Source organism: Pan paniscus, chromosome 6 (assembly GCF_029289425.2).
Source record: "Pan paniscus chromosome 6, NHGRI_mPanPan1-v2.0_pri, whole genome shotgun sequence".
In the NCBI taxonomy this organism is placed as follows: domain Eukaryota; kingdom Metazoa; phylum Chordata; class Mammalia; order Primates; family Hominidae; genus Pan; species Pan paniscus.
In genome coordinates, this window is record NC_073255.2 from 161883441 (window position 1) to 161911160 (window position 27720).

At 37.4% G+C, this 27720-nt stretch overlaps 1 pseudogene; it reads left to right on the forward strand.

The window, feature by feature from the left end:
* Nucleotides 1-1432: 1432 nt before the first annotated feature.
* LOC100983295 (elongation factor 1-gamma-like) lies at nt 1433-5035 on the forward strand (annotated as a pseudogene).
* The last annotated feature ends 22685 nt before the right edge of the window (nt 5036-27720 follow it).

Here is a 27720-nt window from a genome sequence, read left to right on the forward strand (position 1 = left end):
ATTTTTCTCCAAAGGCATAGACATAAAATTTATAAAATACGTATTTTGATGTTTATAAATTATCCGAAATACTTTCTTTGCTAAACAGGGCTAGCCATGTGCAAGACTGTGATATTGATTCAGAGAAGGACTGTGTGGTAGATAGAGCTCCCTCTCCCCTCTCCCCTCTCCCCTCCCCCCTCTCCCCTCTCCCCTCTCCCCTCTCCCCTCTTTCCACGGTCTCCCTCTGATGCCGAGCCGAAGCTGGACGGTACTGCTGCCATCTCAGCTCACTGCAACCTCCCTGCCCGATTCTCCTGCCTCAGCCTGCCGAGTGCCTGCGATTGCAGGCGTGCGCCGCCACGCCTGACTGGTTTTCGTATTTTTTTGGTGGAGACGGGGTTTCGATGTGTCGGCTGGGCTGGTCTCCAGCTCCTAACCGCGAGTGATCCGCCAGCCTCGGCCTCCCGAGGTGCCGGGATTGCAGACGGAGTCTCGTTAACTCAGTGCTCAATGGCGCCCAGGCTGGAGTGCAGTGGCGTGATCTCGGCTCGCTACAACCACCTCCCAGCCGCCTGCCTTGGCCTCCCTAAGTGCTGAGATTGCAGCCTCTGCCTGGCAGCCACCCCGTCTGGGAAGTGAGGAGCGTCTCCGCCTGACCGCCCATCGTCTGGGATGTGAGGAGCCCCTCTGCCTGGCTGCCCAGTCTGGAAAGTGAGGAGCGTCTCTGCCCGGCCGCCATCCCATCTAGGAAGTGAGGAGCGCCTCTTCCCGGCCGCCATCACATCTGGGAAGTGAGGAGCGTCTCTGCCCGGCCGCCCATCGTCTGAGATGTGGGGAGCACCTCTGCCCTGCCGCCCCGTCCGAGATGTGAGGAGTGTCTCTGCCCGGCCGCCCTGTCTGAGAAGTGAGGAGACCCTCTGCCTGGCAACCGCCCCGTCTGAGAAGTGAGGAGCCCCTCCGCCCGGCAGCCACCCCGTCTGAGAATTGAGGAGCATCCTCCCTCCTCGTCCGGGAGGGAGGTGGGGGGGTCAGCCCCCCGCCCAGCCAGCCGCCCCGTCCGGGAGGTGAGGGGCGCCTCTGCCCGGCCGCCCCTACCGGGAAGTGAGGAGCCCCTCTACCCGGCCAGCCGCCTCGTCCGGGAGGGAGGTGGGGGGGGTCAGCCCCCCGCCTGGCCAGCCGCCCCGTCCGGGAGGCGAGGGGTGCCTCTGCCCGGCCGCACCTACTGGGAAGTGAGGAGCCCCTCTGCCCGGCCAGCCGCCCCGTCCGGGAGGGAGGTGGGGGGGTCAGCCCCCCTCCCGGCCAGCCACCCCATCCGGGAGGGAGGTGGGGGGGCGCCTCTGCCCGGCCGCCCCTACTGGGAAGTGAGGAGCCCCTCTGCCCGGCCAGCCGCTCTGTCTGGGAGGGAGGTGGGGGGGTCAGCCCCCGGCCCGGCCAGCCGCCCCGTCCAGGAGGGAGGTAGGGGGGTTAGCCCCCCGCCTGGCCAGCCGCCCCGTCCGGGAGGTGAGGGGCGCCTCTGCCCGGCCGCCCCTTCTGGGAAGTGAGGAGCCCCTCTGCCCGGCCAGCCGCTCTGTCCGGGAGGGAGGTGGGGGGGTCAGCCCCCCGCCCGGCCAGCCGCCCCATCCGGGAGGGAGGTGGGGGGATCAGCCCCCCGCCCGGCCAGCCGCCCTGTCCGGGAGGTGAGGGGCGCCTCTGCCCGGCCACCCCTACCGGGAAGTGAGGAGCCCCTCTGCCCGGCCAGCCGCCCCGTCCGGGAGGGAGGTGGGGGGGTCAGCCCCCCGCTGGGCCAGCCGCCCCGTTGGGGAAGTGAGGGGTGCCTCTGCCCGGCCGCCCCTACTGGGAAGTGAGGAGCCCCTCTGCCCAGCCAGCCGCCCTGTCCGGGAGGGAGGTGGGGGGTCAGCCCCCCGCCCGGCCAGCCGCCCCGTCCGGGAGGGAGGTGGGGGGGGTCAGCCCCCCGCCCGGCCAGCCGCCCCGTCCGGGAGGTGAGGGGCGCTTCTGCCCGGCCGCCCCTACTGGGAAGTGAGGAGCTCCTCTGCCCGGCCACCACCCCATCTGGGAGGTGTACTCAACAGCTCATTGAGAACGGGCCATGAAGACAATGGCGGTTTTGTGGAATAGAAAGGGGGGAAAGGTGGGGAAAAGATTGAGAAATCGGATGGTTGCTGTGTCTGTGTAGAAAGAGGTAGACATGGGAGACTTTTCATTTTGTTCTGTACTAAGAAAAATTCTTCTGCCTTGGGATCCTGTTGATCTGTGACCTTACCCGCAACCCTGTGCTCTCTGAAACATGTGCTGTATCCACTCAGGGTTGAATGGATTAAGGGCGGTGCAAGATGTGCTTTGTTAAACAGATGCTTGAAGGCAGCATGTTCGTTAAGAGTCATCACCACTCCCTAATCTCAAGTACCCAGGGACACAAACACTGCGGAAGGCCGCAGGGTCCTCTGCCTAGGAAAACCAGAGAACTTTGTTCACTTGTTTATCTGCTGACCTTCCCTCCACTATTGTCCTGTGACCCTGCCAAATCCCCCTCTGCGAGAAACACCCAAGAATGATCAATAAAAAAGAAAAAAAAAGAAAAAAAGTTGGGACCGACTCAGGGGACTTGGGAAGAGAAATATTACTGGGTAAAATGTATCTGCCCTAAAGACATGAACTTTGACTCCATTTTGCTTCCAGTCATTTCTCTTTCACTGAGTCAGTTTGCTCTATCTGTTCATGGTGGGTTTGGATGGTGATTTACGAATTGCTAATATTGCCCCAATATGTTTCTTTACTCTAGAAGGATTACAAATAAAAACCTGAGATTTCTAAAAAAAAAAAAAAAAAAAAAAGACTGTGATATTGACAATTTAGGCCTTGGCTTTCTTCCCTTTATTTGGCATTCCTTGCCAAGTGGAACAAAACACACATTTCAGGGTAGGTAGGATTTGCTCTGTCTCTTCTTTCAACTGACAATATGACATACGCACATAGTAAACCTTTCAAACAGTACAAAGATAAACATTTATAGTAAAATATTAATTCTCCTCTCACTGTAAATTCTAAGTCCTGCAGTCCTCTCGGGAAGTAGCCTCTGCTGAGCTTCTTTTACATGCCTTTTCTATGCATATGAATATATATTTTAAATACATATAGATGGTATGTATCTTAAACATCAAAAAGAATCTCTTCTCGCCCCTTTCTTTGCGGAAGCACCATGGCGACGGGGACCCTGTACACATATCCTGAAAACTGGAGGGCTTTCAAGGCCCTCATTGCTGCTCAGTACAGCGGGGCTCAGGTTCATGTGCTGTCCGCACCACCCCACTTGCACTTTGGCCAAATCAACTGCACGCCTGAATTTCTCCGCAAATTTCCTGCCGGCAAGTTTCCAGCATTTGAGGGTGACGGTGGGTTCTGTGTGTTTGACAGCAATGCCATATGTGAGCAATGAGGAGCTGCGGGGAAGTACACCCGAAGCAGCAGCCTAGGTGGCGCAATGGGTGAGCTTTGCTGATAGTGGTAGAGTGCCCCCAGCCAGTGCCTGGGTGTTCCGCATCATGGGCATCATGCACCACAACAAGCAGGCCATTCAGAATGCAAAGGAGGAAGTGAGGCGAATTCTGGGGCTGCTGGACGCTTACTTGAAGAGGACTTTTCTGGTGGGCGAATGAGTGACTGGCTGTTATCAGAGTCGTCTGCACCCTGTTGTGGCTCTATAAGCAGGTCATAGAACCTTCTTTCCACCAAGCCTTTCCCAATTTTGTAATATATTTTATTGTATTTATAATATATATCATTATTATAATATATAATTTATATATAAAATATATGTTATATATCTATATATAATTTATATATAAAATATACGTTATTATATCTATATATAATTTATATATTATATATAATATGTAAAATATTTTGTAATATATTGTAAAATATTAAAGTAATATAATATATAATATATTTATTATATATATTATAACCGCTGGTTCCTCACCTGCATTAACCAGTCTCAGTTCTGGGCTGTCTTGGGGGAAGTGAAACTGTGTGAGAAGATGGCCCAGTTTGATGCTAAAAAGTTTGCCGAGAGCCAACCTAAAAAGGACACCCCGCGGAAAAAGCAGGGTTCACAGGAAGAGCAGCAGAGCCCCAGGCTGAGTGGAAGGAGGAGAAAAAGGCAGCTGCCCCTGCTCCAGAGGAGGAGATGGATGAATGTAAGCAGGTGCTGGCCGCTGAGCCTAAGGCCAAGGATCCCTCCGATCACCTGCCCAAGAGTACCTTTGTGTTGGGTGAATTTTTATTTTATATTGATTGATTGATTGATTGAGGCGGAGTCTCACTCTGTCACCCGGGCTGGAGTACAGTGAGTGGTGTGATCTCGGCTCAAGGCAACCTCCACCTCCCCGGTTCAAGCGATTCTCCTGCCTCAGCCTCCTGAGTAGCTGGGATTACAGTTGCCCGCCACTACGCCCAGCGAATGTTTTGTATTTTTAGTAGAGACGGGGTTTCACCATATTGGTCAGGCTGGTCTCGAACTCCTGACCTTGTGATTCACCAGCCTTGGCCTCCCAAAGTGCTGGGATTACAGGTGTGAGCCGCCGCACCCGGCTGTGTTGGATGAATTTAAACGGCAAGGACTCCGACAAGGACACACTCCTTGTGGCACTGCCATATTTCTGGGGGCACTTTGATGAGGATGGCTGGTCCCTGTGATACTCAGAGTATCGCATCCCTGAAGAACTCACTCAGATCTCCATGAGCTGCAATCTCATCACTGGAATGTTCCAGCGACTGGACAAGTTGAGGAAGAATGCCTTCACCAGTGTCATCCTCTTTGGAACCAACAGTAGCAGCTCCATTTCTAGAGCCTGGGTCTTCTGAGGCCAGGAGCTTGCCTTTCTGCTGAGTCCAAATTGGCAGGTGGACTATGAATCATACACATGGCAGAAACTGGATACTGGCAGTGAGGAGACGTAGATGCTGGTTCGAGAGTACTTTTCCTGGGAGGGGGCCTTCCAGCATGTTGGCCAAGCCTTCAATCGGGGCAAGATCTTCAAGTGAACGTCTCTTGCCAACGCCTACCTGCTTGCACCTGCCCCTTCAGGGAGACGGGGGTCATTAAAGGAAACTGAACATTGAAAAAAAAAGAGTCTCTTCTCTCCCACATGGCTTCCTTCCTTTGGACAACTTTCTTAATCTCTGCTTGTTTCAGATGCCTCATCGATATAAAATTAACATCACAGAATTAATTTGGAATTAATTTGTATTTTCAATAAAGCTCCTGGAAAGGTATCTGACACAAAACGGAGCACTTTGTGTTAGCTATTATTGTTATTTACACTTTTGCCCAAGATCTGGCATTGATAATGGACATAATTACACTTGGAATCCAAATTATTCCAAATTTTTTAAAAAGTTCTATAATACAGACTGTAGAGACAGGGTAATTAGCTGGGCATAGTGATGTCTGCCTGTGGTCCCAGCTACTTGGGAGGCTAAGGGAGGAGGATCTCCTGAGTCCAGGGGGTCGAGGTTGCAGTGAGCCGTGATTGTGTCACTGCACTCCAGCTTGGGTGACATGGCAAGACCTTGTCTCAAAAACAGCAACAACAACAACAACAACAACAACACACCAAAATCAAACAAAAAACAGACTGTAAAACACTTCATGAATACCCAGATTTGTGCTAAATTCAAAATAGGATTAAAAAATCCTTTAAGCATATGCTTAGACTATATAGCGTATTCACTACAGAGCAAAATGTACCTTTCCTTAGATACTTTTGCTTTAATTATAAATAGCAGAAGAAAATAAAGAAAAACACATAGGCTTTTTGTGGATTTCTTTGAATTTGTCCATTTGCTAATTTATTCATTCACTGTTCACTTCATCTGTATCTGACACAGACCTACATGAAAAAGAGGCAAATAAAATAGGCACAGTCTTTATTATCATGGAATTTGCAGGATGGGGGAGAAGACACTCCATAGTGAAATAATTATATATATGATATTGAAACAAAAGGTGAAATGCAAGGGGCGTGTTTGTGAGTGTGTGTGTGTGTGTGTGTGTGTGTGTGTAAGTATATGTATATAACCTGGTCTAGTCTTGGGTGTAGCAGAGGCATTTTCTTTGGAAGTCTGAAGGAAAAATATTTTGATCTAAGAATTTTATTTCCACCAAATTTGTCATTTAATTCTGAAAGGAATACAATTATTTTCTATTATTGAAAGGCTTATAAAATACACCACACCACTCATATGCTCGCCTAACACACATTGTTGGATGATATATTCCAATAGAACCTCTTTCTCATTCTCTCCTTTTCTTGACAAAGCCCTTTTTTCTTCCTGTTTGTACAGAAATACACAAAGTCAAAGTGGAGTTCTTCCAAAAGTTTTTGTTTTCTTACTTATAGAGTTTGTGTTAATTTATGCTAGTGTTTTAATTTTAGTGTATATTGTTACTAAGCATTTAATTTTATATACAATAATTATATATATATATAAATAAAAATGTTAGGCTTGTGGTATATCTATGAAAGTAAAAACAATGATCCGAGTTCACATAAAGTAACCATAATTTACTTGATCTGTCTCATACAGGTGCATATTTCAATATTACAAATGTAAACTTTTGCTATTAGACAATATACTGCAATGAATAAGCTTGTGCATACACAGGTTGAGTATACCTTATCTGAAATGCTTGGGACCAGAAGTGTTTTGTATTTTGTATTTTGGAAATTTGCATATGCCTAATGAAATATCTTGAGGAACCCAAGTCTATACACAAATTCATTTATGTTTCATATACACCTTCTATACATAGCCTGAAGGTAATCTTATACAACATTTTAAATAATTTTGTGCATGAAACAAAGTTTGTGTATCCTGAACCATCAGAAAGCAAAGATGTCACTGTCTCAGCCACATTTGTGAACAATCTGTGGTTGCCATCATTCCTGACTCTGAATTTATATGCTGCCAATAAGTAATCATTGTTTTACTCTTATTCCCACATAAGTACATAACAGTAAAATATGTGACATAGCCTTCATATAGTGAAAAAATGATGTGTTCAGGGTAACAAAGCAGTGCAGTAGCATCATCAGAACACTTGCTGTTGAACAACAGCAACAACAGACAACAGCAAACTTTCAGTCTCCACATAGGCATTCAAAAAATGTAGGATTTTAACCATTTCAGATTTTTTTTTATTCAAGATACTCAACCTATATATCATTTTTCACCTATGCAAGTATATGTGAGAAATATGTCATATGTTGGATTGTTGTGTGAAATATTTCTGCAATTTTGATAGTTACTGACAAATTTTTGTTCATTAGAATCACACCAGTGTCTATTCCAATCATCAATATATGAGGATACCTGTTTTCCCATAGCCTCACTGATGGAGTGTTTTCTTGAACTTTTCAGTTTTTGCCAGTGTGGTAAGATAAAATGGCACCTCAGAGTAGGCTTAATTCCTGTTTTTTCATTATTAGTTAGAGCATCTGTTTATGTTTAAAGACTGCTTGCATTTTTTTTTATTTCCATAACCTTTGCCCATTTTTCATTTTTTCTTATTTTTAGAGATTTATATATTCTAACAAGAGTCCATGTTTGTCTGTGACAGAATCATAAATATTTTTTCTGGGTTGCTCTTTGAATTTATTTATGGTATTTCTTGATGTGCAAAAAGGTTTTTCTTAAAGTTTCTTATGTGGTGAAAATTTTTTTTCATAATAGAACTGATTTATTTATAAAATAAACTTATTCTTACTGTACTTGGCCTGATTATTTGCATGAAGTGCAGCAAGAATAGTTATTTTTCACTTAGGCTTTTTAAATTGGCTTTGACAGAACTCTGTTCGATGAAGAATCTCAGATAAGACTTTTAAAAAGTTGAGCCTAGCCATGGGTTTGTACCCTCAAATACTTATGAGTTGGGCAAATTCCTATGTGGTGAAAATTATCCGTCTTTTCTGTGAGAGTTCTGAATCTCAAGTCATGGTTAGATCATCTTTTTCCACTCTAAGTTTATATAAAAGTTCTCCGTAGTTTCCTTCAGTACTTCAATAGTTTCTTTATTTTTATAATTGAATCTCTGCTTGTAGTTATTAGTTGTGAAGTGCATCAGAAAAGAATCCAACTCTAATTCTATTACAGATCACTAGAGCAGAAATCTGCGCGCAAGGGGAGTTTGGCTGTAGCTTTGAGGAGGGCTTCCAAGAAGCTGCAACCCAAAAGTAAAGGTCAACTGGATAGATAAACACCCTTGCAAACTCTCGAGTCAGCTTTGGGACATTTCGGTTTCTGAAAGTAGATAAAGGAAATCCCATGTTTATATTGCTCCAGCAGAAACAAAAGATAGATCATCTCTAGAGGAAAGTGACTCCATCTTAGGTCAAGTAAAATTATTTATGCAGCCAGTTTTGCAAATACAATGTCTGGAACATAAGAGTATCCAAGATATCCAGGCATATAAAGGGGAAAGACTAACTGAACAAAATCTAGCAGAAACAAGCATCAGAAAAGATTCACAGGGCTCCAGATACTGGATCTATCAAAACCCCTAAAATAACAATTTTACTCTGCTAAAGGACACATAATATAAACTAGAAAATCTGGCAGAGAACTGAAAACTATAAAATATTGAAATTTTAGGACTAAAGTATCATAGTCAAATTTGGAAATGATAAAAGTTTAGCAGCACATTAGGTACTGTTGAGAGTAGCATTTATTAATTATTAATAATACACTGGTTAGAAGAAGATACCCAGAATGAGCATGGGCACTTCAAAACAGAAAATAAGAGTTTAAGATATGTAAGTGGAATTATTTAGAGAGAGAAGAGAGGTAATGCAAATTTAAGAGAAATACAAGAAAATGTTAAAAGCAGCTGAATTTAAAGAAGACAGATGAACTTAAAAGCAGCAATGATCACTGGCAAGTAACTTCTTGCCAGGAAAAGAATGCCAATCAAAATACTTTATTGAGTGAAAAATTTCACTGAGAATGAAAATGAAATATATAAATTTTTGGATGAACAATAACTGTGAACATTTGTAATCAGTAACACAGCACTAAAGGAAACACTAAAGGGTCTTCAAGCAGAAAAAAAACTCCAGATGAAAATGTGCAGGAGGAAAGAAGAAACAATGGAAATTGAAATTGTGTGGTTCAAACCACTTTAATTTCCATTTTTATTTTAGTCGAATTTCTGTAATTAGGTTATTTCTGTCTCACTGACTTTTTTTTTTCATGATTTCTTTGGCAATTCCCTACGTAGATCCTCAAGAAAGTTTGTAGAGACAATATTTCTAGAATTATTGTACATTACATTTGTAGGGCAGCTTGTCCTACAAAATGTGGCTTCATACTTTATATCCTGGTTTTAATAAAGCCTGAGCTTATGCTTTCTCTTTTAATTATCTTTTAGATATTGCTCAATACTATTCTGGTATTTTCTATAGCTGCAGAGAAATTTGAATCCTACCTTATTTTTTCCTCCTATTTGTTTCTGTATTGTTAAAGTCTAATAACTTAACTAGATTGTAGCTCAGTATTAATCATTCTGGGTCACTTCTGTAGCTGACAGTGTGTTCTTCTAGTATGTGTACTTAATAAAATTTTTCTAGAATTATATAAATATTTATTCATTTGTTCAAGACTCCCATTATTATTTTGCCTGTCTTCTATATTTATTACAGTTCCTATTTGTGTCTGCGTCTCCATTCTTCACGCTTGACACTTAAACTTTTACACTCTGTGCCCCCTACTATATCTTTTTATATGTTTCTGCTCTCCTTTGCATTCCTTCAAATTTTGTCTTCATTTTTGCATTTTTTTTCTTTCTTTCTACTTCTGTCCCAAGTTCTAACAGATCACATTTTATTTCTTCTGTTGTTTCACTCACTATCCTTGTTCTGGATTCCTGTATTTCTGTTTTTGACTTCCTTTACAACATGAATGGCTTCATTTAATATTTTAAAAAATTATGACAAAATAACTAGCACAGTTTGCATATTGCTTATGACTTTACTTTCTGAATGTTCTTCGTCTATTGTTAACATTCATTGCTATTTTCCACATTTTAAAAGCATCTTCTAAATGCTTTATTTCTGTGAGCCATCTTTCTCTGATTTTTGGTGCTTTGGTTGGCTTTTATTTTTATAATGCTGTCCAAAATCTTAATTTTATTCTGAGTCAGAACTTTACTATGTGAATTTTTATAAATACTCAATTCGAATTTATCTATCATTTCATTCCATGTATTTATGGAGAGCTTACTGTATATCAGTGTTCTTTGCTTTCTCAGCATTTATAAGATTAGAAAAGGGAAAAATTAAATAAATGCATCCAATACAGTGTGTGCTAAGTACTATGAGAGAAGAAATATAGGATATTATGAAAGCACATTAAGAATATTAAACATTTATGTTCTTCTAATATATTATTACACAAATCCTACATTTTTGGAAGCATAAAAAATTCTATCCTTAGCAAACTAATGCAGGAACAGAAAACCAAATACTTCATATTCTCACTTATAAATGGGAGCTAAATGGTAAGAACTCCTGGACACAAGGGGGCCTATTGGAGGGTGGAAGGTGGGAGGAGAGGAGGATCATGAAAAATAACTAGTGGGCACTAGGTTTAATACCTCGGTGATGAAATAATCTGCAGAACAGATCCCCATGACACATGTTTACCTATGTAACAGACCTGCACATGTACTCCTGAACTTAAAAGTTAAAAAATAATTGGGGCAACAGTAGTCCCAATTTATTTTATGGACAAATAAAAACAAAATAACAGCCAAAAATTATCTCATAAATTTCTAATGTTTGGAAGAATCAAGAAACTATTTCTAGAGAAAGGAATGTCTAAACTGAGATTCAAATCAAAGAGTGTTCCAGGCTAAAGTCACTGTTCATTATGGTATATAAAAACAAGAGAGAACAAGAGAGCTAGGTATTGACAGATGAGTTCCATTGCTTTGTTTCTATTTTATCAATCCATAAATAGAATTTATCTATTAAACCCCAAATGTTAGAGGAACAAATTGTATTTTAAATAGGGTTTATTATCTCCTTTTAGAGCTATTCTCAGAGGCAGGAGAAAGATGAAAATGCATCTTTTAAAAATATTCTCTTTCTGTAAGAAATTTTAGATTAAATAGTTAATATTCAGAGTTAGAAGATTTCAGGTAACAAGATATTTTGGCTGACATTCCAAGAAGAATTTGGAAAATGCTTCCTTTGGAAAAACCCTTGTTAGTTAATGTCATTGCTCTTAATTTTAGTAACTACCTTATTGTGCATCATTTACCAACATGATCCTGCCAGTCTTTGTCTGCCTAACACTTGTACTAGCCAAACTTTGAAGTTTAAAATATCTGTAGAATGAAGTGAAGGCAGCTGTTGAGTGCCTTCAGTATTATCCCTTTGAAAGTAGTGTTTTAGGTCCTCATTCATGGATTCTTGCAGTAAATTGCACATTTCACACTACAGGCTGCTATTAATCCTTTTATTTTCTTTAACAATTATCACCTCCATAAGACTGCATTAATTTCCCCAGTATTTCTCTTCTGTACTACAAAATTCTAAAAGGAATGGCAGCATTTTCACCTGATGGGTTAAGAGTTGCCAGCTAATTTCTACTATTATGAAATCCATATGACAAATTTGCAGCATGACAGCTGCTGGACAGCATTCAGGCTGGCCTGTTGGGTCCTAGTTTATTTCTTTGTGTAGAGAACTAACCTATCATACTTATGCCACAAATGTCAAAGTCTTGTTATAATTAAATCCTTATAGTATTTCTTTTTATGTGTGAAAATGAAAACATATTTGGGCAACTGTAAATGCATGCTTTTTATTTTTAGAATTGAAACTCAGGTTGTTTATTTAATTTGTCTGGCAAAGAAAAAACTGTGAGGAGGAAAACAGAACCACAAATTCATGGTCTCTTTCTCATTCATCCTGAGTTTCCAAGTATAATCCTTTTTGTAACTGAGGGCACACACCCAGAGAGTCTAGAAATTTGCAAATTATTATAAACTGCAAGTAGTAATGCGAATCCTTCTTAGTCAGAATAAGAGAATAATCTGACAAATATGAGTTAAGCTGTTTTAAAAACTAATCCTGTTTTTTCTTTTTCAAAGCATGTGGGTGAATAAAGAAAAGCTAAAGAGGCTAATATTTTATTCCAAGATCCTCTAGGGTCAAACTGGAAATGACAGAAGGGATAAAAATGGGGGGTGGGGGGAATGACTCTTTGGCTGAGTTAGCTTTCTGTTTCAGAGCCTAGTAGATGTTTAAAGCTCTTCCTTTCATGTGCACTTTCATAGATTCTCGTCATGCAGGTAATGCAGTTTTCTCTGCCAGGCCTTCTACCTTCCTACTACCCACTTCCTGGTTTTCTGGTGGTCTGCTTTACTTAAACTTTCTCTGTGTATCCAGCATAGCGTGGTGTTTAAGATAACTGAACTGGGGTGCTGGAGTTCAAATCCTGATTCTACTGCTTACTAGTTGTGTGACCTTGCACAAGTTATTTAATATCCCTTGCTTCATTTTCTCTATCTGAAAATGGGGATGATAATAAGTAGAACTAATTTCATTGATATGCTGAGAGGAAACTTTCTATCTAAATACCTATCAGATCATCTGATCTATCCATTCCATAGAACCATGGTGTAGGTATTTATTATCATTATTTTCCCTATAGAGCATCTACAATGGCTTCTGTTGAGTTTTCTCTCACATGTTCCACTACAAGTCCATTGGAAACACTCATGCCTTTTTTTACCACAAGCAAGCACAGGATGTAAGTAATGCCTAGCATGGCAGTAACCTCTCTTTTGCTCATTTTGCACCACTGGCACAGCTGTCTGGTGTCTCTGCCCATTAGATTTTCCAGTCAATCATGCCCCACCTAACTTCAGGAGACACATGTTTTCTGAGCAGCCTCACTTAAGACTGTCTGTGATTAACATTAAAAGAATGAAACTGGATGCCTACTTATTACTATATACAAAAATTACCTAGAGGTGGATTAGAGACTTAAATGTAAGACGTCAAACTATAAAAATCCTAGAAGAAAACCTAGAAAATGCCCTTCTCAGTATTGGCCTTGGCAAAGAATTTATGACTAAGTCAGAAAAAGAACAGGATCATGTCCTTTGCAGGGGCATGGATGGAGCTGGAGGCCATTATCTTTAGAAAACTAACACAGGAAATGGAAAACCAAATACAACATGTTCTCACTTATAAGTGCAGGTAAATGATGAGAACATATTAACACATAGAGGGGAACAACACATACTGGGGCCTTTTGGAGGGTGGAGGTTGGGAGCAGAGAGAGGACCAGGAGAAATAACTAATGGGTACAAGGCTTAATACCTGTGTGATGAAATAATCTGTACAACAAACCCCCATGACACAAGTTTACCTATGTAATAAACCTGTGCATGTATCCTTGAACTTAAAATAAAGGGTAAAAAAAAAATTTATGGCTAAGTCTCCAAAAGCATTTGTAATAAAAATAAAAATTGATAAGTGAGACCCAATTAAACTAAAGAGATTCTGCATTGCAAGAGAAACTATCAAGGAAGTTAACAGATGTATTCTCAAACTATGTGTCCAACAAAGGTTTAATATCTAGAATCTATAAGGAACTTCAACAAATCAATGAACAATAAGCAAGTAACCCCATTAAAAAGTGAGCAAAGGACATGAACAGACATTTCTCATAAGGGGACATACAAATGCCAACAAACATGAAAAAATGTTCATCATCATTAACCATCAGATAAATCAAAATCAAAATCAAAATGAGATACCATCTCGTGGCAGTCAGGATGGATTTGTTTAAAAGGCCAAAAAATAGCAGATGTTGGTGAGACTGTGGAGAAAAGAAGACACTGTTGGTGGGCATGTAAGTTAAGTTAGTTCAGCCACTGTTTTTGAAGATTTCTCAAAGAACTAAAGGTTGAACTACCATTCAACCCAACAATCCCATTACTGCATAAATCCCCAAAGGTAAATAAATCGCCCTACCAAAAGGACACATGCATCCATATGTTCATCACAAGTCACAATATCAAAAATGTGGAATCAACCCAGGTACCCATCTATGGTGCACTGAATAAAGAAAATGTGGTTCATATACACCATGGAATACTGTGCAGCCATATGACAAAATCATGTCCTTTGCAGGAATGTGGGTGCAGCTAGAGGCCATTATCCTAAGTGAACTAATGCAGACACATAAAACCAAATGTACCATGTTGTCACTAATAAGTGGGAGCTAGACTGGGTGTGGTGGCTCACACCTGTAATCCCAGCACTTTGGGAGGCCAAGGCGGGTGGATTACGAGGTCAGGAGATCGAGACCATCCTGGCTAACACGGTGAAACCCTGTCTCTACTAAAAATACAAAAAATAGCCGGGTATGGTGGCGGGTGCCTGTAGTTACAGCTACTCGGGAGGCTGTGGCAGGAGAATGGCATGAACCCGGAAGGTGGAGCTTGCAGTGAGCTGAGATTGCGCCACTGCACTCCAGCCTGGGTGACGGAGCAAGACTCTGTCTCAAAAAAAAAAAAAAAAAAAAAAAGGTGGGAGCTAAACACTGGTACACATGGAAATAAAAATGGGAATAATAGACGCTGGGGACTACTAGAGGGGGAATAAAGATAGAAGGGAAAGGGCTGAGAAGCTACTTACTGGGTACTATGCTCATTACCTGGGTGACAGGTTCAGTGATTCCCCAAACCTCAGCATCATGCAGTATACCTTTCCAACAAACCTGTGCATGCACCTTCTGAATCTAAGATAAAAGTCGGAAAATTTAAAACATTTTAAAAAGTCTGATAAAAGGATTAATTTTAGAAACAAGCCCCACATGATACCGGAAGCCAGTGGAATGTGCCGAAAATTACGCTTATTAGAAATGGAGAAGAAAAATCTGTCATTATTTCCAGATGACATAATTGCATACATAAAAATCCAACATAGTAAGACATTAGAATTGAGAAATATATTTAAATTTTTGTTGCTTTCACTGGAAAGAGTATCCATTATAATATTTAATTGATATGGTGATTGTGGAAATCCATAAAATGTGTTTCATGAAGAACTGTTTTTTTTTTTTTTTTTTTTTTTTTTTTTTTTTTTTTTTTGAGATGGAGTCTCACTCTTTTTCACCCAGGCTGGAGTGCAGTGGCATGATCTTGGCTCACTGCAACCTCTGCCTCTCAGCTTCAAGCGATTCTCCTGCCTCAGCCTCCCAAGAAGCTGGGACTACACGCATGTGCCACCACGCCCGGCCAATTTTTGTATTTTTATTGGAGATGGGGTTTCACCATGTTGGCCAGGCTGTTCTCAAACTCCTGACCTCCACCCGTCTCGGCCTCCCAGAGTACTGGGATTACAGGCATGGGCCACCACTCCCTGCCTATTGGTTATTTTTTAAGTTTTAAATTATGAATTTGTTTACTTTATCAGATAAAGGTCTATTGAGATTTTGGAATTGAGTTTTTAAAAGAATTTTTCCAATTTCTTTACATTTTCAAGCTTACTGATGTAAAGTTTATATTATTTTTTAATGTTTGTGGGTTATGTAATATTGCCTCGTTTCCATCCATATTTTCCCTCTGTTTTTTTTTTTTTTTTTTTTTTTTTTTTTGAGTTGTTACCAGAGGTTCATCATTCTGTTAGTCTTTTTATGGAGCATGATTGTAATGTTCTTTATTTTGTTTATTTTATGTTTGTTTTCCATTTCATTGATTTTTTGTTTTAGTTTTATTACTTTCTTTTTTCTGTTGTATGAGTTTTAGTGTGTTGTTCTTTCCCTGAATTAAAAATTATTTTATTTTTAATAGACAAATAATAATAGTATATATTTATGGAGTACAGAGTGATGTTTTAATACATGCATACATTGTGGAATGATCAAGCAAGGCTAATTAACATACAAATCACCTCACACACCATTTCTTTATGGTGAGAAATATTTAAATTTCCCTATATTTAGCAATTTTGAAATATACAATACATTATTATTAACTATGGTCACCATGCTATACAATAAATCATCAGAACTTGTTTATCCTAATTGAAAATTTGTACTCTTTGATCAACATCTCTCCCCACCCCCATCTATCTCAACCTCGCCAGCCTCTGGCAATCACCATTCCACTCTCTACTTCCATATGTTTGTCTAGGTTTTCACCTTTTCTTGAAATATGGTTTGTCTTATATTAGTGTCAGCTTGTTATTTTTGATAGCCTTTACATGACTTATTTTTAAAAATCCTTTTTCTTTTAACTGTCCTTTATCTTTTCGTACTTAGTATGTATCCCTTGTAAACAGTGTAGTTTGGTTTTGTGTTTCTATCCAGCCTGACAATCTTTTAAAAACATTTGAAGTATATAGTCAATTTAATCTTCACATGATCAATATAAGCATTGATGTATGGGGGATTTAAATCCACTAGTGTAGTTTCCCCCCTATTTTTCATTCCAGTTTTTCTTTTAGTATGTGTACTGCCAAAGTGAGCATTCCCCTGTTTTTCTATTTGGTTTTGTTCATTTATTTTCTTCTTTCTTATTTTCTTTTAGAATAACTCACATAATTTCTAAGGATTCCTTTGTTCTTCTATTAGCTTTACATTATACACATATATTTATTATACTTATTCTTAGAAGTCTCCACAGTTCACTTTTTTTTCTTTTTCTTTTTCTTTTTTTTTTTTTTTTGAGACGGAGTCTCATTCTGTTGCCCAGGCTGGGGTACAGTGGCGTGATCTTGGCTCACTGCAACCTCTGTCTCCTGGGTTCAAGAGCTTCTCCTGCCTCAGCCTCCCGAGTAGCTGGGACTACATGCACCCACCACAATGCCTGGCTAATTTTGGTATTGTTAGTAGAGACCGGGTTTTACCATGCTGGCCAGGCTGGTCTCGGTCTCCTGACCTCAGGTGACCCACTCACCTCAGCCTCCCAAAGTACTGGGATTGCAGGCATTAGCCACCATGCCCGGCCCACAGTTCGCTTTTTATTTATATTTTTACCACTTTCTGGACAATATAATAACCTTATATTTTAATTCTATTTGTCTAAGTCCTGAGCTTCGTGCTACTGTTTTCATATATTTTAATTATATACATATACACATACAAATATAAATGTATACATATATGCAAATCTACACACACACACACGTTTATATATTTATTATATTTTATTATATTTATTATTATATATTTATATATTTATTTATTTATTTATACACAGAAACATACTTCAAACTCCACAAGATGTTATTCAGAACGGTGAATATGCATTTAGATTTATCCTCATTTCTATTCCAAACTTTCCAAAGGTATTCACCCTTTTACATTACTGTACTTCTACATCCTGAAATACCTTATTATATCTTTTATTACAGTGTTCCTTGAAATGACTTTTCTCAGATATTTCTCTGGAAATTTCCTCATCTGACCGTAATTTTAAGGGTATTTTTTTTACTGGCTGTAGGAGTTAAGATTGGCTTTTCTTCCCCCAGTACTTTAAAGCTGTCATTTTATCATCTTCCAACTTACATTATGTCAGCTCAAGTGAGTTCTCAGTCTTATTGTCTGTCATTCCTATTAAAGTAACGTCCTTTTTGCCCCTCTACCTTCTTTCAAGTTTTTCTTTCTTTTTCAGCAAGTGTACAGCCAACGTGTCTATGTGTGTTTTTTATTTATTCTCTTTGATCTTAAAGCTTTTTGATATCTTTTACAGGTTTGATGTTGTTGTCTGGTTTTATCTGCCCAATATATTTTCAAATATTGTTTCTTTCTGTTCCTTTCTGAACTCCAATTATATGCATTAGATATTTTCAATTATGAAACTCATTTTCTTTATATATTTTAAAATTATTTTTCTAACTTTGTGTTTCAATCTGTTTATTTTTCTACTTAACTGTTTCCTAGTTAATAATCTTTTTTGTAGTGTCTGATCATTAATGAAACATAGCTATTAAATTTATAATTTGATTTATTGCATTTTTTATTTTCTAAAATTTCCAATGGGTTATTTTAATTAGTTTGTTTCTGAGCAAAGTTTTCCATTTTCTTATCTATTTCTTTAACATGATGAGTTATTTTAAAGCTCCTGTCTGGTGAAAAGTTATAGAGGCTAGAGATGATGTTTTCTTCCTCCAGAGAGGATCTAATTTTCTAGTAGGCAAGATCACCTTTATCCATATATGAATTGAAATAATTTCAGAATTTTTAAGAACTATTTAAATTCCAGTTTGCCCCTACACTAGAGAACAGCCCTGTCAAGATCTTAACTGAAAGCATTAAGTGTTTCCCATAGACCTCTTCCTACTTGGAGAATCCCAAATTCCAATTTTTATAACCCCAGAATTAAAAGAGTGTCAAAATCTCTGCATAGTTTTTGAGTTTTTTTTTAAAAAAAGGCATTGTTTTTTCTTATTTTCTTGACTTTCCCTCTTATGCCTGTTCAGATCAGTTGTCTGAAAATACCTCCAGAGGAAATTGTATTAGTATGTTACACTCACTTCTTTGTGGTTCCCATTACCTCAGATCTTGGTCTCTCAGATAATGACTGCCTTGGCAGCCTTGTTAACAAATAGCTTTCCAATTGACTATAAAGTTGAAAATACTCATGTAAAATTTTAATTTCTGTAACCTCACAGAATAGTCTCCAGCTAAGCTCTCTTTAAACATTTATTATTCAAAGGGAAAATACTTTGTTAAATTAATCAGCTATTTTATATTTATGGGCAGAACAAATGCGTAATGTCTTAAAACTGAACTTTGGGATTGTCTTATCAAAAATAGTGTTAACAACTTTAAAAATAGTATCAAGTCCTAGCATAGTTTTTCTTATAGCAAATTTAATATTAGCTAATAATTATTAGATGCCTGCTATATGCCAGGTATCATCCTGTATATTTCCCCTAGAATTCATCTTCCACTGAAGTACTATGTGCGATGTACTATTATTTTACAGAGAAGGAACAGAAGCGCAGATAACTTAAGGCATTTGTCCAAGGTCACACAGTAAGTGACAGAACTAAGTTTTGGTTCTAATCCTAAGCCAGTTTACCACTTACCTATAGGCATGTGAAATCATTAGTAGTAAACTCACAGCCACTAATATTCAGTCCATATAACGTACTTTCTCTTCTAAGTCTTTGTTGTAAAGATTTTATTGTAAGTTGTATGAATGCTTGGTGTGTTTGTGATTAAGTATAAAAATCTTGCCATTTTAAATTGATTTTATATATGTTACAATATAGTGAAACTTAGAATCATAATTGTCTGTTACATTTAAGTATAAATGGAAATGTTTAGAGGTGAAAATGTTATATTTTAGATTAGAAAATATACTACTAAGAAATTTCAAAATTGAAAACTTGAAGTTCTGCTTAGGCTGTCTGTATATTATATGTTCTCGTGCAAATCTCTTAAATTTTCAGAATACCTTTCTGCATAAGTATTTAATATTGGGATAATAACTAGTGCTTCACAGAGTTTTTCTGAGGACTAAATGATTCACATGCATAAAAATTTTATGGAAAACAATGTATTTATTAGTTTCTCAGTAGCTTTTATTTTTTATCATAATGATTTTTATTATTGTATATTTAAAAAGGGCATGTGCCTACTAAGGTAAGAGCTTAGGTAAAATAAAAGCTTAACTAAGAGTTACTCTATCACACATTTGTTATTTTTAATAGAAACACCATTATAAAAGCCTGTTCAGCTTCCACTTTAGGTTTGATGCACTGAAAAGTTTAGACTGAAAGTTTTTCACTCTGGGATGGATATATAGTTCAAAAGTATAGAAAGTTTTCATAAGTTTGAGCCATATTATTTATAGACCGACTTAAATTTGTGACTCAAGAAATACTAGTGAAATGTGAACAGTTGGAAATAAAATGTCTAAAAAATGGTCAATAGCAAAAATATATTTTAAGCGAGTGTAACAATCACTCTTATCTTTAATGTAATGATGGATTTACTAGATAAGGGAATACTAGAATCAATGTACCTTCTATTATAAATTCAATAAATTGTTTCATGAAATGCCATATAGCACAGCACAAAAAAATCAATTTAAAATATCACTATTTAAATGGTATTTATTTAAAAGTCAAAAAAGGTCAGAGGAAAAAGAGATCAGATACAAAAGCTACTCTAAGTTTGGTTGGTAAGTAGTCTTTCCACCTTCTGTGCTTTCTGGCACTTTACATAAACTTTTATTATAGCATCAGTATAGTGAAGGATCGTTATTTGTTGTTTTTCTCTCCGACTACACTACAGATCTTTCAAATCAGAGAACCATACTTATTCATCTCTGGATTCTCAATGCTTAATAAATGCCTCTGAGAAAAAGAATATTGTACATGAAGATTTGGTTTTGATTAATGTTTTTTTTTTCTTAGATGAGGAGGAGCTAACAATATAGAAGTCATTATAGGTAAGAGGGAGAGGCCTGCAGTTACTTCATTTGCAAAACAGATGATTGAACTATAGTCAATGTTTCCAAAGTTTTTGTTTTATTTTGAAAATAATTCTATAAGATTATCTTTCTTCATTGTAATATCTTGGGTACAGTGTTAAGGAACAAGGTTATAGAGGTGGAGTTCTCCCCAAAAGCCTACTCTGCCAGTAAAGCACAGGGGATCTGCTAAGGCAAGAGCTTAGGTTAGATAAGAGCTCGCCTATGAGTTGTGCAGTTGTAAATCTGACCACATGAAATATTCTATTACTTGTTTAAAAGAAAAAAATGCATTTGAAACAAATTGTTTTTGACTTTTCAGTATGCACCTATCTTTAAAATAAAAATGCCATAGTAAAACAATTAATTGGTTCAGTAGGATTTATGTTGAGTAAATATTTCATAAAATCTGTCAGTGCATGTTAGTATTAATGCAAAGTTGCCTCACATATGATAACTTCAGGTATATAACTACTTTGACTGCCAGCTGACCATAGTTTATTATATATTTTGAGGAACATTAGCAGCTCCCTGCTAAAAGTATAAACATGGAGAAAGTAGGGCAGAAACCACGGGGCTAAATGAATCTGCAATCGAACTTTATTATGAGAGAATTTTTGAGAATCCTAAAAAGAAATAATGTAAAGAATATATTCACTATTATGTCTAAAAGTAGATGTTGTATGCTGAGAAAATTACTCACTCAAAAATTTGTAGAAGCTCTAGTAATTATCCCATACCAGAAAAATATATTTCAGATGTTTTGATTTGTTTGTCTGTTTATTAAAACATTTTTCTAAAAGGAATTATTAGACAAAAACTTGCTTGTTTCGAAATACCAAAACTAAGACAAAGAATTCAGGTTTTGGACCTTTATTTCTTAATTTTTTTAAGAGACAGGGTCTCACTGTGTTGCCCAGGCTGGCCTTGAACTCCTGTGCTCAAGTGATCCTCCTGCCTCGCCCTCCAGAGTTGCTGGGATTGCAGTTACACACCACCATGCCCAGCCAGGTGTTGCTTTTAAAAACTTTTCCATAAGTATAAATTTTCATGAATTAAGACTAATGTCTTCTACATTCTTAATATAAAGTTGTAAGATGCATAGAATAGCAGTTAAGGAATGGTAAAAGAAAATGAGGATAGTACTTACCAATGTACAAGAAGTCATCTAAAACCAAAGTAAGCCATAAGAAATATTGAAATTTTAATTTTAAGATGAAATATTTATAGGTACATTTCCAATATGCCATAGGTGGGGGGAAAGGATCCTTAATTAACTACTTGAAGATTGTCACCTGACAGTGACAAACTCCTACCAAAGATCCTAATTACTGTAAAAAGACTTGAAGTGGTAGCTTTTCAAAAATGTTAATTCAGGAACCAGTAAATAACAAAGAAGAATTATTGCTTATCAAAACTAGCTTTGAACAGTTGATAAAACTTGTCTAGAGTTTTACAAATCATTGAATCAATGGGCTGAGTAGGAAGAGAAAAACATGTCACTGACGATTTAAGAGAAACATATTCTAGTATTTCCTTATACGGGAAGAACTAAAAAGTCATTGGGATTTATTTTCTGTATATTTGATGTTCATGTAAAACTTCTAGGCACTAACCAACCAAGTCCCAGACGTTCAGTAGTATGGACTTTGCAGCAGAGTACAGACAGAAAATGTAAAGTTAAAAGAAGTGGCAGGGGAAGAAAAACAAAAAGGAAAGATGAATAAATTTTAAAAAGTAAGTGGCACATATACACCATGGAATACTATGCAGTCATAAAAAAGGATGGGTTCATGTCCTTTGCAGGGATGTGGATGAAGCTGGAAACCATCATTCTCAAAAAACTAACACAGGAACAGAAAACCAAATACCACATGTTGTCACTCATAAGTGGGAGTTGAATAATGAGAACACATGGACACAGGGAGGGGAATATCACACACCAGGGCCTATCGGGGGTGGGGGATTAGGGGAGAGAGAGCATTAGAAGAAATACTTAATGTAGATGACGGGTTGATGGGTGCAGCAAACCACCATGGCACATGTATACCTATCTACCAAACCTGCACATTCTGCACATGTATCCCAGAACTTAAAGTATAATAAAAAAGGTGAGCATTAAAAAGGAACTCTTTGAAGTACATTTTATACATTAACAAGTGGCTTTTACACCATGAAATACTAACGTTTATATTACCTCATTTAATTCTTATATTTTAAATCTAATAAATCAAGTCTTAGAGGTGCTCAAAATTCAACAACTGAAAAGCTTAAGCTATTTTGAAAACTATCTGCTCAGATGTTTTCTTAGTTGTTAAAAATAATGGGAACCATTTTCCACTAAGCAAGTACTGTTGAACTCTTACTCAGATAGTTAATAAAATAAGGCTACAATGATAAGAGAGGGCACACAGAGACTGTTGCAAGTTACACAAGTAGTGATGCATATATGGTATTCTTGGAACAACACTGATAATGATGGTTGTGCCTGAACTGAATATAAAATATTCTCAGAGTTACTTTATAAGTGAGATTAGAATACAGATAGGTTTATCTATTTACTTAAACTCAAACACGATTTGCCATCTTGGCTTTAGAGTTAAAATTTTGAGAAACAGAATATTGTCTCTCTACTTTGCCTTTACATTGTGGAGAACAAAGTGATATTAAATAATATGTATATAATAAATTAGTATTTTCTTAATTATGCTCATAACTATAGCAACTACAGTCCCCTGAATATAATGATGGTGCATAGCCAAAATCTGCAATAACAAAGCTATTTAATTTGTAGTCTCCCAAACCAATGTAAATAAAAGTATCTAGCAATTTCAGTAATCTTCATTTAAATGGTAAAGTAGGTAAAATTAGTCTTTAATGATACTCTAAATTCCATCTTATTTACTTTATTCCGGTTCAAAGGAATAGTATGCTATTTTGTCAATAAGAAGCACATTTTTCATATTTTAACATCTCTGAAATTGAGATACCACTTTAAGTCAATATGATAAAAAAAATTATCATTGTCATGGTTAACTTGCATTTTTTTTCTTGGTGGTATGCAAATGACTAGTATGTTTTATAATAAATGGTATCCTGGATTTAGTGAAATTAGGAAAATTAGTTATAAGGCATAGAATTCACAAAAAATGTCTCCCTAGAGATATGTCTGAATATCCAATAATATTTAGATTGAAAACTGCAGGCCTTACTCCTCTTAGGGATGTACAGATATAAAGTTTCAAAATTAAAAATGTCAAATAAACTAATGTTAGAATCACAAAGAACTATTTACTAAGGTAGACTTTCAGTCACTGTGATAAGTGGTGTTAAATATATTTTTTGTCATGACCTATTTCTGGCACCATTGAAATCTGTTACAGTTGCTTCAATCTTAACTTTTAGACTCTTTGGCTACATGACTATGGCCAAAGATTTAGCCTCTTTTAATCACAATTTCTTTATCTAAAAAATGGACATATTCAATCTAACTCATAGGACCATGAAGAGAATTACATGAGATGGCAGATATAAAGAAGTAGCACATATACACCATGGAATACTATGCAGCCATAAAAAAGAATGAGTTCATGTCCTTTGCAGGGACATGGATGAAGCTGGAAACCATCATCCTCAGCAAACTAACACAGGAACAGAAAACCAAACACTACATGTTCTCACTCATAAGTGGGAGTTGAACAATGAGAACACATGGACACAGGCAGAGGAACATCACACACTGGGGACTGTTGGGGGTTGGGGGAAAGGGGAGGGAGATTATTACGACAAATACCTAATGCATGCGGGGCTTAAAACCTAGATGACGGGTTGATAGGTGCAGCAAACCACCATGGTACATGTATACCTATGTAACAAACCTGCACGTTCTGCACATGTATCCCAGAACTTAAAGTAAAATAATTTTTTAAAAGAAACAGCACAGTTCCTATCACATAAATGGTATAAGCTTTTCTTAAAATGTAGCCTTGAAATAAATGATTCTGAAAACTGAAATTTGTCAGAGGTAGTAGGAAGTATTCCTGATGACTGGGTTAGCTTGACAGCAGATCAGGTTGATAAAGTATGTTTGAACTAAACACTGTTAAAGTAGTCTCGAGGATGAATGTCCTCTGCTCATTTTAGTACATGATTAGCAGGACACAACAGGATGAAGGATGAAAAACAAAACTCCTGTTATGAAGTGACTGCATTCATCAATCAAAGGTCTATGCCAGAGTCTCTCAAACAGAAGGGGGGAGCATCATGTTGGGGGCACCACACTGTGAGATGGGCAATGCAGTTAAATACCAAAATACTTTTCACATCATTTAACACCAGGTGGCTCTAAGCATAATCTTGCATAGGTAGGTAGGTAGGTAGGTAACTACCTCAGACATTTCCTAAGACTTTCTTAGAGTTTGAAATCTGTAGCACTAGACTCACTTTGGCTTAAATACATGATTTCTAAAAGGCCACTGCACAAATGTACAATGAACACACAGATAGAAGAGATATTTTCTTGACAGTTTAGTATAAATTAGCATGTCAGATTGTATAGAGAAGGAAACAGAAACCACACCAAATAAGGTTGATGGAGATGAGAAAAATTTAGAGTCTCAGGACAAGGAGGGAAAAAACTCTAGCAGCAGGAAAACAAAGTGAATGATCTGGACAGATGGAAGCATCTAACTGCTTTGTTATTGGGAAAAGAATAAATATAAAGTTGACGTTCTAAACAACAAGAACTAGACTGGTATTTCATTGCTCTGTCTCCAGTTCCTGGCAGGGAACATGGCACAAAATGGGCTTTCAATAAATACTTGTTAAATAAAAAAAGGGATGAATGAGACATTTAAAAAATATATTTTAACTGTCTCTATAATTGCTAAAATTTCAAAGAGTGTAAAGTAAGTTTCATTTTTGCATACTTATGTAAAACAAGAGCATCACAAAACATAGGTGAATCATGTTGTATCAGGCATATGCTGATTTTCAAAAACCGTAAGGTGACCTGTAAGACATTTAAACCTATGTAGTAAACAAATGACTTAAGATGTCAGGTTCTTTTTTTATTTTTTATTTTTTTACTGACACAAAAAGAGCATTTCTTTGGTTTTGAAATGCATTTGTGTGAATTGATGTTGGGGATGGGGGCAGAGCAAAAACAAGATGCAGCCTCCTATTTTTTCTTAATAATTGCAATTTTTATTTTAGATATGGGGTACATGTGCTGGTTTGTTATATGGGTATATTGCATGATTTTGAGGTTTAGATGGCAGGTTCTTGAATGCATGGACCATGCTGTTTTTAATCTTTGTAAACCCAGTGTTCATCACAGTGCATGACATATGATAGGTATTCAATAAATGATGGTTAAATTAATGGGATTTTAATATACACAGTTAATCATCCAAAAGCTTTGTGCATATTTTGTCTAATAATCCAGAAAATTGACAGTATAGTTACTGTGCAGACATAGTCAATGGCATGCCTCTCATCTATTGATGTGTTATAATTCGGTTCTTTTAATTGTGCTTATGTTTTTACTGTGTTGTATTTTCTGAATGAGAATATGTTTGCTCTTTTGCCAAATTTTTTCTCATCCATATTTACATGTATACTGACAAATTAATGTATTTCAGTGGCCTTATGTTTCTGTTGAACAGCCATGAGATGTTTTATTTGCAGAATCTGTGTATTTTAAGATACCATTCTGTCTCAGAGATGCCAATTTTTTGTGTAAACAAAAATGAGAAAATGAGATTAAACACGGGTAAAATAAAAGAGAGTCTGTAGAGTTTTCTCAGAATATATATTTTAGTCTCTTCCTGGAGATTCTGATTTAGTTTTGCAGGGGAGTGAGGGTTGAGGAAATTAGAATATACTGTGTAGTTTCAGTCTGAATGTACACATACACACACACCTTATAACCACCTCAGTTTTAACACTATGAATCTTATCAGGGTGGGGCTAATTGCAATCTGGAAAGGTGCCCATGCTTCAGAAACCTTCCCACCACCACAGTTTGATTTAATCCATGTGCTTCCATTCTCAAACCAGCAGTGAATTCACAATCTATTAATATTTACAAATATTTATTTGTGATTTAAAAATCTTAAAAAATGGTAATTAACCCCATAGTAATTGTTATTGAATCTTCTCAAGGAGATTACTTCTACACTCATTATCTTGTTTTCAAGTTCATCTGAGAAAATACAATGAATTTAAAGGAAGAAATAGCGAGAATTGCATCAAAATGTGGAAGCCAATGTCAACTGGTGAAGATCTAACTGGTACATTTTCGTTAACAGACTTCCTTTTAATCTAATTATGCCTTTCAGGTTAAAAAAAATCTCACAGAAGTTTTAGTTCCTTTTTTTTTTTTTTTTTTTTTTGCAAAAGAAAAAACATTTTATTGTGTGGCTGAGAGATAGTGTTTTTCAAATTATAGGAGAACAAAGATCCTTTTGGTAAACTACATAAAATTTATTCCTTTACAATACTGGCTATAACCCATACTTCCCCTCTTTTACTTTTTATTCTATAAAAGCCAGGATAAATTAAGTGGCAAGAGCAAAATTGCAATAATATGAGTTATTTTTAAAGCAGAAAATGACTCAATTATTAATTGCTTCAAGGAACTAAGATGGTCATTGTAACAAAGATGTTAACAGCATTGTAAAAGATAACAAATTTAGACAACAAGAGGATTAGATATTAACTTCTTATAGAATATTTGGAATATAGCATTGCAAAATATTTTATAGAAAAATGTGGTGTTATTACATTTACTGAGAACACAGAATTATCTACAGTTCTGGATTTTAATTAATTTTGATTGTTTTAGAGATAGGAATAAATGGAAGGAATAACTCCAGTGCCTAGCGTGGTACCAGGTACAAAGTTAGTGAAAAATATATATTTGTTGAATAAATTTGCAATGAAATATTTTTGGCAGGTTATAAATGTTACAGACAGATATGGATATTAAAAATCCCACATCTTTATCTCCCATTTATTGTAATCTGCACCAGTCTTTTCTTTAATTCTTTACTCTTTGCTCATGAATTAGAAATGAAGCAGAGACATTGGAAGTTTGATATTTTCACAGGGATTTAATGCTAATATTTTGATATTGGCCAACTTGGGGGCCAATATTCTAATCCTTATAGAGAAGTTGTATTAGTTCTAATGATGATTAGTTTAAAAGTTTTCTTCAATGATGAAACAGT